The following is a 12145-nucleotide window of genomic DNA, read 5'->3' on the forward strand; positions in this document are numbered from 1 at the left end:
ATTAGCATCATTTTTAATATTTGGGCTTGGGGAGGGTATCAAGTCAGGTCGAGTCATAAGGTTCAAGTCCAAGTCTAGTCACGAGTCATTGGTGTTAAAGTCAAAGTCGAGTTGCAAGTCATCATATTTGTGACTCGAGTCTGACTCGAGTCCAAGTCATGTGACTCAAGTCCACACCTCTGATTACCGCCATTTGAGAAATGTACTGGACCCATATGCATTGGGTGCGTAACCTGTTAGGGCATTCACTCACAGTGCTCAGAATGACAGAAGTCACATTTAGACTATGGTAACTCATCTTAACAGAACATCTCCTGTAATGAAGCAGCCAATAAAATGTCATTTGCAAAAATACAATTCTAAACAGTGCACCTGATGCGACTGATGGGAGCAATTCCACATGTCAGATATGAACATCTCTGTTAGAAACTTAGAAAGATGGTGGAATCTATTGATCTATTTATAAAGACGCCACAACTAGGATGGGTCGCTAATATGACTCTGGACAACAGAAGAAAGTTGATACAGAATATGAGAGAAATGGTGGTCTTTATAAAATATTTCCCTCCACGTTTCTATAGTGCATATATTTGCCTGTTATGAGACATGCCTCATAACATGAACTAAAACGTTCAGGTTTTTAAACAATTAAACTGCCTCCAGCTTACATTGCAAAGTGGTGTGTGACACGCTGATAGCCTGCCTACTGTTGCCTATGCACTTGAATGGCAAATGGGAGGCGTGCTTCAATTACCAAAATAAAAAAAATGGTGGCCATCACGCAATTGCATTTAGAATGGTTGCGCAATGACTGGACATATAAAAGGAAACCCTGGTTCCCAGAATGTAGTACAAGTTAGAGCTCTGCTACCGACTCGAGCCCGAGTCGGTAGCATCGGGTTAGGGTATGGCCAGAGCTCAGGTATCACTAAATTGATCACTAACATTTTGAAGCTGAGCCATTTGCGCGTGTACAGTCCTATCTGACTACGATCATAACATGGTGTCAGAAGTGCTTCAACTTCATCAAATATAAGGCAGGAGAGACTCTTTCACAGATAATCATGTTCCTTGAGTTTTGCCGGTTTAGAGTGACGAAAAGACAGCGAACTGCTGTCTCATGTGTCTTCATTGAGCAGAGAAGCCCAAGCGGAGTCATTGCTATGGATACTCACAGACTTTGCCACCATGAGTAGACTGCATGCAGAGCGAGTGTCAGACATAGAGGAGCAGTTTACAAAGGAAGTTATTTCTGATTTCGGGCCTTAAATTTGTCAAAAGAAATCGGGCCTGGGTAGGCTAGAGCATGGATAGGGCTTACAATTCATGCCCGTGCAGGGCTCTAGTACAATTACATATTGAAGAAAAATATAAACGCAACATGTATGTTTCATGAGCTGAAAAACAAATCCCAGGAATGTTCCATATGAACAAAATGCTTATTTCTCTCAAATTCTGTGGACAACTTTGGTAACATCCCTGTTACTGAGTATTTCTCCTTTGCCAAGATAATCCATCCACCTGACAGGTGTGGCATATCAAGAAGCTGATTAATCAACATGATCATTACACAGGGGCACCTTGTGCTGCGGACAATAAAAAGGCCAATCTAAAATGTTTAGTTTTGTCACACAACACAATGCCACAGACGTCTTAAGTTTTGAGGGAGTGTTCAATTGGCACGCTGTCTGCAGGAATGTCCAACAGAGCTGTTGCCACAGAATTGATTATTCATTTCTCTACCATAAGCCGCCTCCAACGTCGTTTTGGAGAATTTGGCAGAATTTGCTCTGGATCGACGTGTACGACAACGTGTTCCAGCAACTTCGTACAGCCATTGAAGAGAAGTGGGAAAACATTCCACAGACATGTCTGTGGCCAACAGATGCATATCTGTATTCCCGGTCATGTGAAGTCCATAGATTAGGTCCTAATTAATTTATTTCAATTAATTGATTTCCTTATATGAACTGTAACTCAGTAAAATCTTTGAAATTGTTGCAGGTTATGTTTTTGTTCAGCATACATAACCAGAAAAAAAAGATTTTGATCAAAGCGAGGAACTGAAATGAAGTTGCCCTTCAGCTAATTCGATCTTCAGAAAGATAACAATAAAACTATGGCTGATTTCTGTTTCTTATTCCCATCTTGTACCACAGATAGATAAAGGCGTATACACAGTCTCTGTACAATATATTTAATGACACGGGTAAATCTTTTTGATGATAGGCATTTCTTTGAAGTCCCAGCTCTTCTGTAAAGGGAGCTGATGATGAGAAACTTGAACAGTCTTTGTGTTAGGTCATGAAATCGACACCCCTTTCCTTTTTTTTCAGGTTGCTGTGGAGGAGTCAATCCCCTAAACCAATTTATAGGAGAGTCTCTGAGTCACAACAGTCCATTTGAACTTGCAGTAAACAACCGCATGGACTCAGGCCCTTAAATGAGAGAACTTTGACATGATCCCAGGTTTTATTGCATCTTATTCCCTGAACTATAATCAGAGCTGGGTCGACTTCCCCCACCCTTTCTCAACAAAGAAATAACTAGCGTAGAAAATAACAGGCTAATTTCTAACCCCGTAATTCAGATTTTCTGCCCAAATTGCAGCCTCATGATTACAGGCATGAGGTGGAGCCTGACAACAGCAGCAGAAAGAGAAAGAAAAAAAGTCTCTGCCAGGGAGCCTTTGGCGTTTAAGAAAAACAAATGACAAAATGACAGCTCTCTTCCTCCCTAAAGGAGCGCAGCGTAGAACTGGGCCTCTCCAAAGCTCCAATTCCCCAATCTAGGCCTTTCACAGGGATGATCGTAAAAGCTTGGGGAGTGAGATTGGGTTCTCTAGCCCTGCCTGCTGCCATGGAGAATGAGTTAATAGGAATTCACTGCAATGGTAAAGTATTGGGAGTGATGGCTGCCAAATGTCGACATGCTCAAATGGGACGAGTGGAGAGGGAGGGGATGGGGATAGGGATGGTAAGGGGATGGGGAAATGGTTGGCAGCGGTGCTGAAAGGCACCTCTATAGAAGGGGGAGTGAGCTCCTAAGCTGTCCTGAAGCTGCTGGGTATACAGGGCTCAGACTCCAGCTGAGTGCTGAATGCTGTCCACTTCAAGGGGCTGGACGGAGGATTCTCCTGCACACTCACTCCCCTAATTCCTTTATTGTACTGTAGTTCATCATATGGTGGGGATTGGCAATAAGATAATTGAGTTTATGTGGTAAAATCAGGGGTGAAAGCAGAATTCATTTATTCGCGGTACGGGACTTCAAGCATGTGCACCAAAATATTTTATGGGCCTAATCATAGAATTACATATAGAACCCCTATTAATTCAATAGGATCTCTGTTGGCATAGTCGTAAAGATCTGTCATTTAACTTATAAAATGTATCACCTTTCACTGTGGCATAAACACAACCAGTCATAATGGTTTAATCTGATTGTCAAACAATCACTTCAAAGGGCTCCTTTACTAGGCTACCCGTGTACGTTCATCCACTTGCAACATATTTCCAGCCTCCAAACAGTGGTGAATGGAAAGAGACATCTGTTACACAAAATACCACAAAGTGTAATGACATTTGGTGATTGTCATTAGGCCAGAATGTATGCGTCAATTACTGTCCGCGCGCGTCTCGGTGTCGGCCACTGATCTCTGCCTTGACAAAAATGCATTTTGGAGCGTAGGCTATACCACCTGTTTTCAAATCAATTAGCAAATCTTTCATGCCTCTGACATGCGGTAATTATAAAAAGTGGTGTAATAGCCTACAGTTTTCTTGACATTTTGTTTTAATTATTGTGATAGGGTCATGTTTTACCGGTACGGTGTACCCCCACTGTTTATTTTGCCGGGACGCTGTACCGGAACATACCACCTTACTTTCACCCCTGGGTAAAAGGAATGGATTTTTTTATTTTACAGTATGTGCTGCTAGGTGGAAGTAGTGGAGCTATGGCAGAGAATTATGTCCTTCTTGCTTCATTTGACTTTAACTGTGACCAAACATGAGTCGGTTGCCAAAAGGTTTTACAAATGTTGACAAATGTTGCAACCAAATACACATAGTAGGTTAGACGATATAACTTGGAATCTAAGTTCAAAACGGTAAAAAAAATCTGTTGAATGCAATGTGGCCTCCTGCCCCCCGGGCACTGTGCAAGCTGTTTACACGGCGTTTCACAACAATGCCATATGAACTTTACGTGATAGGCCCCCGCAGGACTCCAATCTGCAGCCACATCAGGTACACTGGCTGGAACAACAGATGCAACTGAGATCCGCTCCATTTTACAAACCTGTAACAAAGAAACCTGGAGTCCCTCCATTGCAAACATAACACACCCTCACAATCTTACACACACACACAAACACACACATTAGTAAAGTGACACCAAATAAGCATGAATAAATATAAGATGGAGTTCTGTTTCACAGTCGAATCTCTGAGGAGCAGCCAGCAGCAACCTGCCTTCCTTCACCGCTCTTTACCGTACGCAGCATGAGCATTAGCCCATAGTGTCTGGGACACTGCTGGCTCCCAGGCAAGCAATTTGTTTGTTTATTGTCTTGGTGTTTTGTTGCGGTTACAGTTCATTGCAGCCAGCCAAGCTTGGGCATGCTCCTTTAAATGGCATCTATAAACCATGGGATATGCTCCCCCACCTCCTCACACGACAAAGCAGAGCGTACAGTGTCACGATGATGCTGCTGCTACAGCTACTCTCTCGCTAGCCATGATGGAGCTTAGATATTCTCCTGAAATGCTGTCGGATCCACCTCAGTGGTTCCACGGGGAGGCAGGACATGCTGTATAACGTGATATATGACACACCTAAACTTATTAGCCCATGAAGAACACAGCTGGCAAGGCCTTGCACTGAAGTGCTTTGAACTGCTCAAATATGGTGCAATACTGTGGATGGCTGGCTGCCTTGTGAAGACCAGTGTTGAGGGTAATGCGTTACAAAAGTAGCGTGTTACCTAATCAGATTACTTTTAGGAGTAATGGCGTAAAATAACGTGTTACATTTTGAAATTGGGTAATATTATTACAGTTACTTTGTCAAACAACGGGTGCGTTACTTTCAGAATCAGATCTCGACCATGCGCGTTTCCATGATCTGATCTCGACTTGTTTCCTCGTTAATTCTCGAGCTGTGGAGAAAGGCTGCTTGGAGAAATGTCATGACATCTGCTGTCCATAGAAATGTATAGAGGGTGCACTTCTGATCTTTGATCACTTCTGTGTAGTAGGACATTGTAGTACTGCGCTGATTTTGCTCATGAAAGTGACATGCAGCAGATGATGTTTGTAGGGTCAGTTGAGGGGAAACACATAGGGTGTCCAATCAAAAACACATCTTTTGACAAATGGGTCAAATAATGTTATTTGTGTAGAAACTCCTCTATGAAAACCAATAGTCCAAACCTCATGTCTCTTTCGTAATCGGTTCAAAGGTTATTGGAGTTTTTACCCTTCTATGAAAGACAGAATTAACGTTACTAAATCAATGGAGGCCAGTATTTTCATATTATAATATACGCTTTTCATATTAATGCAAAATTCCGGTTATTTTTTCAAGGATTTCTCACAAAAACAAGCATATCTCTGTCAAATGTTAAAGGAGTACTAAGCATACCGCAAGCTTTTTAATTTCAAAGCCTTTTACATTTAATTCAGTTTGTGAAAATTGGGCTTTTTGCGACCCGCAGAAACAACTTTGCAGATGACCACCACAATGTGTAAAATCCTCAAGTCGCTGCGAGAAAGCGGCACTAGAGCGCTGTGCTTATTATCGGAGTATTAAGTTACGAAATCCAACTTTTTGGATCAGAAATATCATCACCTAAGCGTGTTTTCACCCACTCTGGGCAGAGTGGGTGGACACCCTACCGTACATGTAAGTTGGTTTATCAAGGCTTTTTGACAACTCCAACAGTGCAATGTTTTGTTTTTTAAGATTATCTTTGGTTCTGGTTGCCTGAGTGTGCCTGAGTAAGCTAATTGTACAAGTTCTGGCTGGACTTCACATGGCCTACATAAATGTGCAACATTCATAAAATGCTAAATACATATTTTGCTAGTCTCCTGCATGCAAACAGAGCACAGTGTCTTTTCATATTAATCTGACAGCCAAGAGCTGGAAGAGAACACAAATGCTGCCTAGGAGTTTCTCCTTAAAACTAGACACAAGCCTCTTATCCCTGATAGTCTCTTCTTCTATAAATCACCTGCGGTCTCATGCATATCAAGTGTTCACAGCTCCAGCTCTGTCTGCCTGCCACGCTCAGACTCCTCTATTTGTTGCCAATGTGACAGCTTCTTTAACCAAAAAAATGAAAACATACCCTGGCTGCTGTATCTCTCACAATGTCTCTTTTAGCACCAGGACAATATCAGACCAAGGGAGAGAGAGAGAGAGCGTGTACAGACTATAAAATGTACAGCTGCGCTGTTTCTTGTCTGACAACTGCATACTGAACAAATTTCAGTCCGGTTTTAGACCGGGGCCCAGTACTAACACAGCTACCACACTGGTTGTAAATGATATTGTAAGAGTTTTGGATAAGAAGTTGAACAGTGTTGCTTTGTTTGTTGACCTGTCAAAGGCTTTCGATACAGTTAATCATTCTCTTCTGCTGAAAAGACTGACCTCACTGGGGTTGGCCTCAGATACATGTTTGTGGTTTCAGAATTATCTCAGTGATAGATCTCAGGCTATTATTGCAGATGGGGTCAAATCAGATTTTGTCACTGTTCACAAAGGAGTCCCACAAGGTTCGATTTTAGGTCCTTTATTACTCACTATATACATAAATGATATCTGGAACTCAGTGAGAAAAAAATGCAACTTTAATTTCTATGCTGATGACACAGTACTATATGCCACAGCCCTAGCACTCGCTCAAGCATTTACATTCCTGCAGTTTGACTTTCAATTGCTTCAAGATGCACTTGTAGATCTTAGGCTGGTGCTTAATTCAAGTAAAACTAAGTATATGTTATTTTCACAATCCAAAAGTATACAATTGGGAAAATCTGAACATTGCTATCCATGATGGCTCTCTTTTGGAACGTGTTCCTACCTATAAATACCTTGGAATTTGGTTAGATGATAATCTCTCTTTTAAAACTCATGTAACTGAGCTGGTAAAGAAGCTGAAATTGAGAATTTGATTTTCTTATAGAAATAAATATTGTCTGTCATCACAGCACAGAAAGGAAATTGTGCGGGCCACTTTTATGTCAGTGCTTGATTATGGTGATGCTATATATATGCATGGATCAGCATCAGTACTGAAGAAATTGGATGCAGTGTATCATGCAGCGTTGCGCTTTGTTACTGGTGCAAACTTTTGCACACATCATTGCCTTTTGTACACTTCGGTTGGCTGGGACTTCCTGACTTTTAGAAGGGCCAGACACTGGTTGATATTTGTCTATAAAGCTGTCTTACAGAAACTTCCTAATTATCTTAACTCAAAAATCCAGTGGTCAAACAGTATTTATCAGACTCAGTCACAGGACATGCTAGTGCTAGAGATACCCCAGAGTTAGGCAAAACCGCATTTGAATATCATGCTCCACACTCATGGAATGAATTGCAGAGAGAACTCCAGTTAGATATTTTGGTGCCTGTAAGACAGTTTAAATGCACATTACATGAACTTTATATTATAAACTGTGATTGCTTTTTGTAATGTGTGTTTTTCATATAGAAGTTTATTTATTTTAATCATTTTAATCTACATCTTGTACTTTTAATTTGTTTTAATTTTGTGTTGTTTTTATTGTTCTATCACAGGACACAACTGTACAAGAGACTCTGTCTCAGCTTGTTTCCCCTGTTTAAATAAAGGTTAATAAATAATATTTGCCACTGAGAAAGGTTGAAATGGGTCTGCAAGAGCCATCCTCTATTTGATAGTACTGTAGCTTCACATTGGAGAATGGTCTTGGCCATACTGCTTATGGACTCGAAGTCCATCCATGTCTGAGGAAGTCGGAAGATGACATGGAAACCGGCCATTAGAGGCAACAGTGAGCGCTGTTACCTTCAAGTAGGTAAGCATCTGCCTCTGGTGCCAAAGGTTGCATGTTCAAATTCAGCTATATAGATTTTTTTAAAGCCTATCCCAAACCTTAACTCTTACCTTAACCATTCAGAGTTAATGCATAACCTTAAGATTTCAGAGTTAATGCCTAAATTTAACCTTAAACATTTCTAATTTTGACATTTTGAACAACTTCTAAATGTGATGTTTGAGAAACATGGACGAACGTCTAATTCTGTCATGAGACTGTGAGACCTTGTTGCAAATATAACACTGCACCGAGTTACAGTGCAATCATCTCCACTTTTAACCACTTTCATCACACGTCTAGCTAGTACAGATTTGGAACAAATGGCGCCAACGTAGGTGTCCCAATTTGACCAAGTTTCACTTTACTGGATAATGGGCCAAAGGGGAGAGCCTAATTGGATCAAACCCTATCAAAGACACCTCAACCACCAACCCAGCATCCAAACCCACAAACCCAATCCATTCTCATGAATTGTCCAGCACTGTTTACATCCAGTGCAGTTGAACTGTCCCAGGGTGGCCTTTGCTCCAGCTGTCAGCAATACAATAACACAGTCCAATAAAAAACCCTCAGAACAACAATGGGACCACAAGCAACTCCGGGGGCTACATACGGCAATCTATAAAACACTGTAAAGGGTTGCCTGTCAGCGGGTGTGAAAGGGAAGATCTACACCTCCTCTGACTCTCTGGAGGGACTTCAATTAATCACAGCAGAGTTGTATCGTCGCTGCGCAACAGGAGCCGTAAGGTTATTGCCATCTGTGTTCCACAGGATGAAATGAGATGATCGCACTAATTGCAGAAAGACAGTTGACCGCACAACGCATGTCAGGGGGATGAAGGACATATGGATGAATAGAGAACTAGGAAGGAGGAGATAGACAGAGATAAAGAGGATGTGGAGAAAGGAGGGGGAAAGAGAGAGAGAGAGAGAGAGAGAAAGGGAAGAGAGAGAGAGAGAAAGGAAGAGAAAGGAAGAGAGAGAGAGAGAGAGAAAGAGAGAGAAGGAACGTGCACCACTGTGCTGCGTGTGGTGGCATAATCATGAATATCTACAGGGGCAGACAAGGAAAAGCAAGGCTGATTAGCTCTGAGGACAGTGTTTGTGTCCCCAAAACACAAATCCACAATCCTCTGTCTCCTTAATCAGACAGCTGCTTTGTTAGAGCATGACGAGAAAGGAGAAAAATCACATTTAAAGCACATACTGTGAATAGTCAGATCTACTGCCTCCTTCAATGTGCAGTGTGTCTTAGCTAAGCTTTTCCTAGTTGTCAACACACAAATTGTTTTGGTCCACTCAGGCTTGGCCTTCTGGTACTAATACCATTTGTTCTAGAACAAATAACTTTCGAAAAACAATAGATTTAATTTTAAATGTATCAAAAACTTGATTTTGAGTTGAATGTTTAAAAACAAAGGCATTAGTCATATGAGTCATATGTCTCTGTGTTAAGCTTTTTCATTGCAGTGTTAGCGTCAAATATTCCCTCAACTGCACCCCAAAAATTGTGTTGAACACACAGAGAGAGCGAGAGCAAGAAAGAAAGAAAGAAAGAGAAAAATACATCTGCCATTGCATGCTGTAATTATTCGAATTTCTTTAATAAAACAGCCTCAGTTATGACATTCACCTTATGAGTAAAGTTATCCCCTCACAGACCTTCATTAGTTGTACTGGAGCAGCACCAGGACCTGTGCCATACACTGGAAAAAATCACTTCATGTTTCTTTTCATTTCATTATTGAAATGAAACCAATCACAACTAATGTACAGTATCAGTGAACATGGGAGAAATATAAGTATTAATAACCGTGTGCCAACTTTTGATCCTCACATTTCATGCACATTCTGTAGGCTAATATGCGGCTATCCATATGGAACACTGTGTTTTACGCACAGGCTAAAGAGAAGAAACTAATACCAACACCTTCATAGATCACATGAATTTAGACCAACGTGAACCCGTATTGTCATCAACCATTATTTATAACGACTGTATTGGTTTGAATCCCCATCTGTGACAGTAGATTCCATGCATCCCTTTCACAAATAAAGCACTTAAAATGATAGTTTTCACAAACAAAAATAATAATAGCCCCAAACAAGGATATTTGAACATCGGTGAGATTGGTTTTATGATTCAGTACGTAGCAAAGTCTAATTTTGTAAAGTATGTAGAAATGGCTGTAAATTAATATACTCCAGTCCACAGGATGTGTTTTCCATACCGTGCACATACGTTTTATGCTTTTGAAAATAAAAAGATCACAATAAGCACTTGCGATCATTATTAGGATATATAAAACACCAAGTAGCCTAGATTATTTTCACATTAGCAAAATTATGTAGCCTAGATAAATGAAATATAATATATATTTATAATGACGCATAGCCTACCTGTCGTTGCGCTGTCAATTAATCCCGTGAAATGCCCCTTTCATTTGCTTTCCATTGTCAAAAACAAAACCAGGATAATGTTAAAGAAATACCATATCCTTATCGCATGAAGGTGCCCACCACGACAAAACATAACCTAGGACAATTATGTTGAAATCAAGCTTTCCGAGCGCACGAATCCCTGAGTCGAGAGAAGTCTAAAATGTATTGCATAGACTTTAAAGCTCGACCGGACCCCCGGCTTGATCAGTAGAGTGGAAAGCAACTGGAGGTCTTCTAAAGTTCCAGGTCCTTTTGCGCTTTTTCAGAACTTCCCAACCGCAAAAGGGCGACAGCTTGGAAGCAAAAACGTATAGTCAATCATTGTTTCTCCAGAACATATTAGTATTGTTGCAATTCACCCAGTATTGTTTTGTTAACTTGTTGTGGGTGTGTTTCTTCGCCGTTCCAGACGAGGCATTTGAGATGAGGGGTCGGAGCTTTAGCAACGGGAGGCAGAGCAGTATACGCACCTGAGACAAGTGTATTATTTCAAACGACGTTACTTCAATGATTTGGCGCCACTCAGTGGCATTTTCACTTGCCGCCTTGGCGTCGTGCAATAGATGTATGATAAGGGACTAATAATAGGCTATCAGAGTTATCCCCTAAAATGTGATGATTTATTGAAGATGTTACGTATCTATGATACGGTGCCAACGAAATTGCTACTGTCACATATTAAAATGAAATTAATGGCATATTATAGGACATGTATTACCATGTAGGCTAAATATAATTCTGAAACCCCTCAGATCTAGGTCTACTGTCAATTTGGGATGATGTTATCCCTGATGCACATAAACTCTGATTCGATGAGAAAACACACTTTTATTCATCAGCTTTTCCATTTCAAATGTTTGAACTCATCCAAGTAAGTATGCTAATATACACTGCATGTATAACACATTTCAATAATAGCCTTCAGGAAGCCCAAAGGAAAGTAGAAAACAGCATTCTCAGACTTGGGCATTATCAGTTTGGAGGAAACTGATGAGATTAGAGGTTAAAAGAGGTGCCTTGGGCAGGCTGTAACACAAAGCAGTAAAAGGAAATACTATTTGTTAGGATTTCAGAGAAGCCCTGAGTTTGTTTGTCTGCATGAAAACATCTTCAGAGAGAAGCTGATGTATTCTGATATGCATTAGGTCCCTAACACACTCTCTAAGGTTGGGAGTACGCTCCTGTTTCTCTCAGAGACTCACCCTCTCTCTCCTCCCAAAGCATTACCGCTCAGTCTAAAAAGCTTTCTCTTTAGTAATTGCATTATCTCTCTATTTCTCAAGCGCTGTCTTTTGTCTGCCTCAAAAGACAGGAATGGGCGGAATAATCAATATCCTGCTTTGAAATAGCCTGCGGAGAGAGGAGGCAAACATTTGGTTTTGACTTTGATTGCTTTTTGGACACCCTCAGAGTGTTATCATCATAAACTCAAGTCATCTACCTCTCAGAGAATGTGCGCGCACGCACACACAAACACATAGTGCAAAGAGCCAGTGGGCAGGTCATGAAAATCACTGCATGACTGATGATTCGTGATTGGTGGTGGGGGCGGGGGGATGTCTGGCCATTATCATTGACTAATGGCATTACATATACTCTGTATCGTT

At 40.9% G+C, this 12145-nt stretch overlaps 1 protein-coding gene across 2 annotated transcripts in view; it reads right to left on the minus strand.

The window, feature by feature from the left end:
• LOC106582736 (chemokine-like protein TAFA-2) overlaps nucleotides 1–10969 on the minus strand; it is a 198245-nt gene extending 187276 nt beyond the window's left edge. For both annotated transcript variants that reach the window (XM_014166114.3, XM_045705485.2), the window contains exon 1: nucleotides 10497–10969. The gene's annotated coding sequence lies outside the window, so the exon portion shown is untranslated. The remainder of the gene's footprint in view (nucleotides 1–10496) is intronic.
• Nucleotides 10970–12145: the final 1176 nt, after the last annotated feature.

Source organism: Salmo salar, chromosome 22, assembly GCF_965601325.2.
Source record: "Salmo salar chromosome 22, fSalSal1, whole genome shotgun sequence".
NCBI lineage: Eukaryota > Metazoa > Chordata > Actinopteri > Salmoniformes > Salmonidae > Salmo > Salmo salar.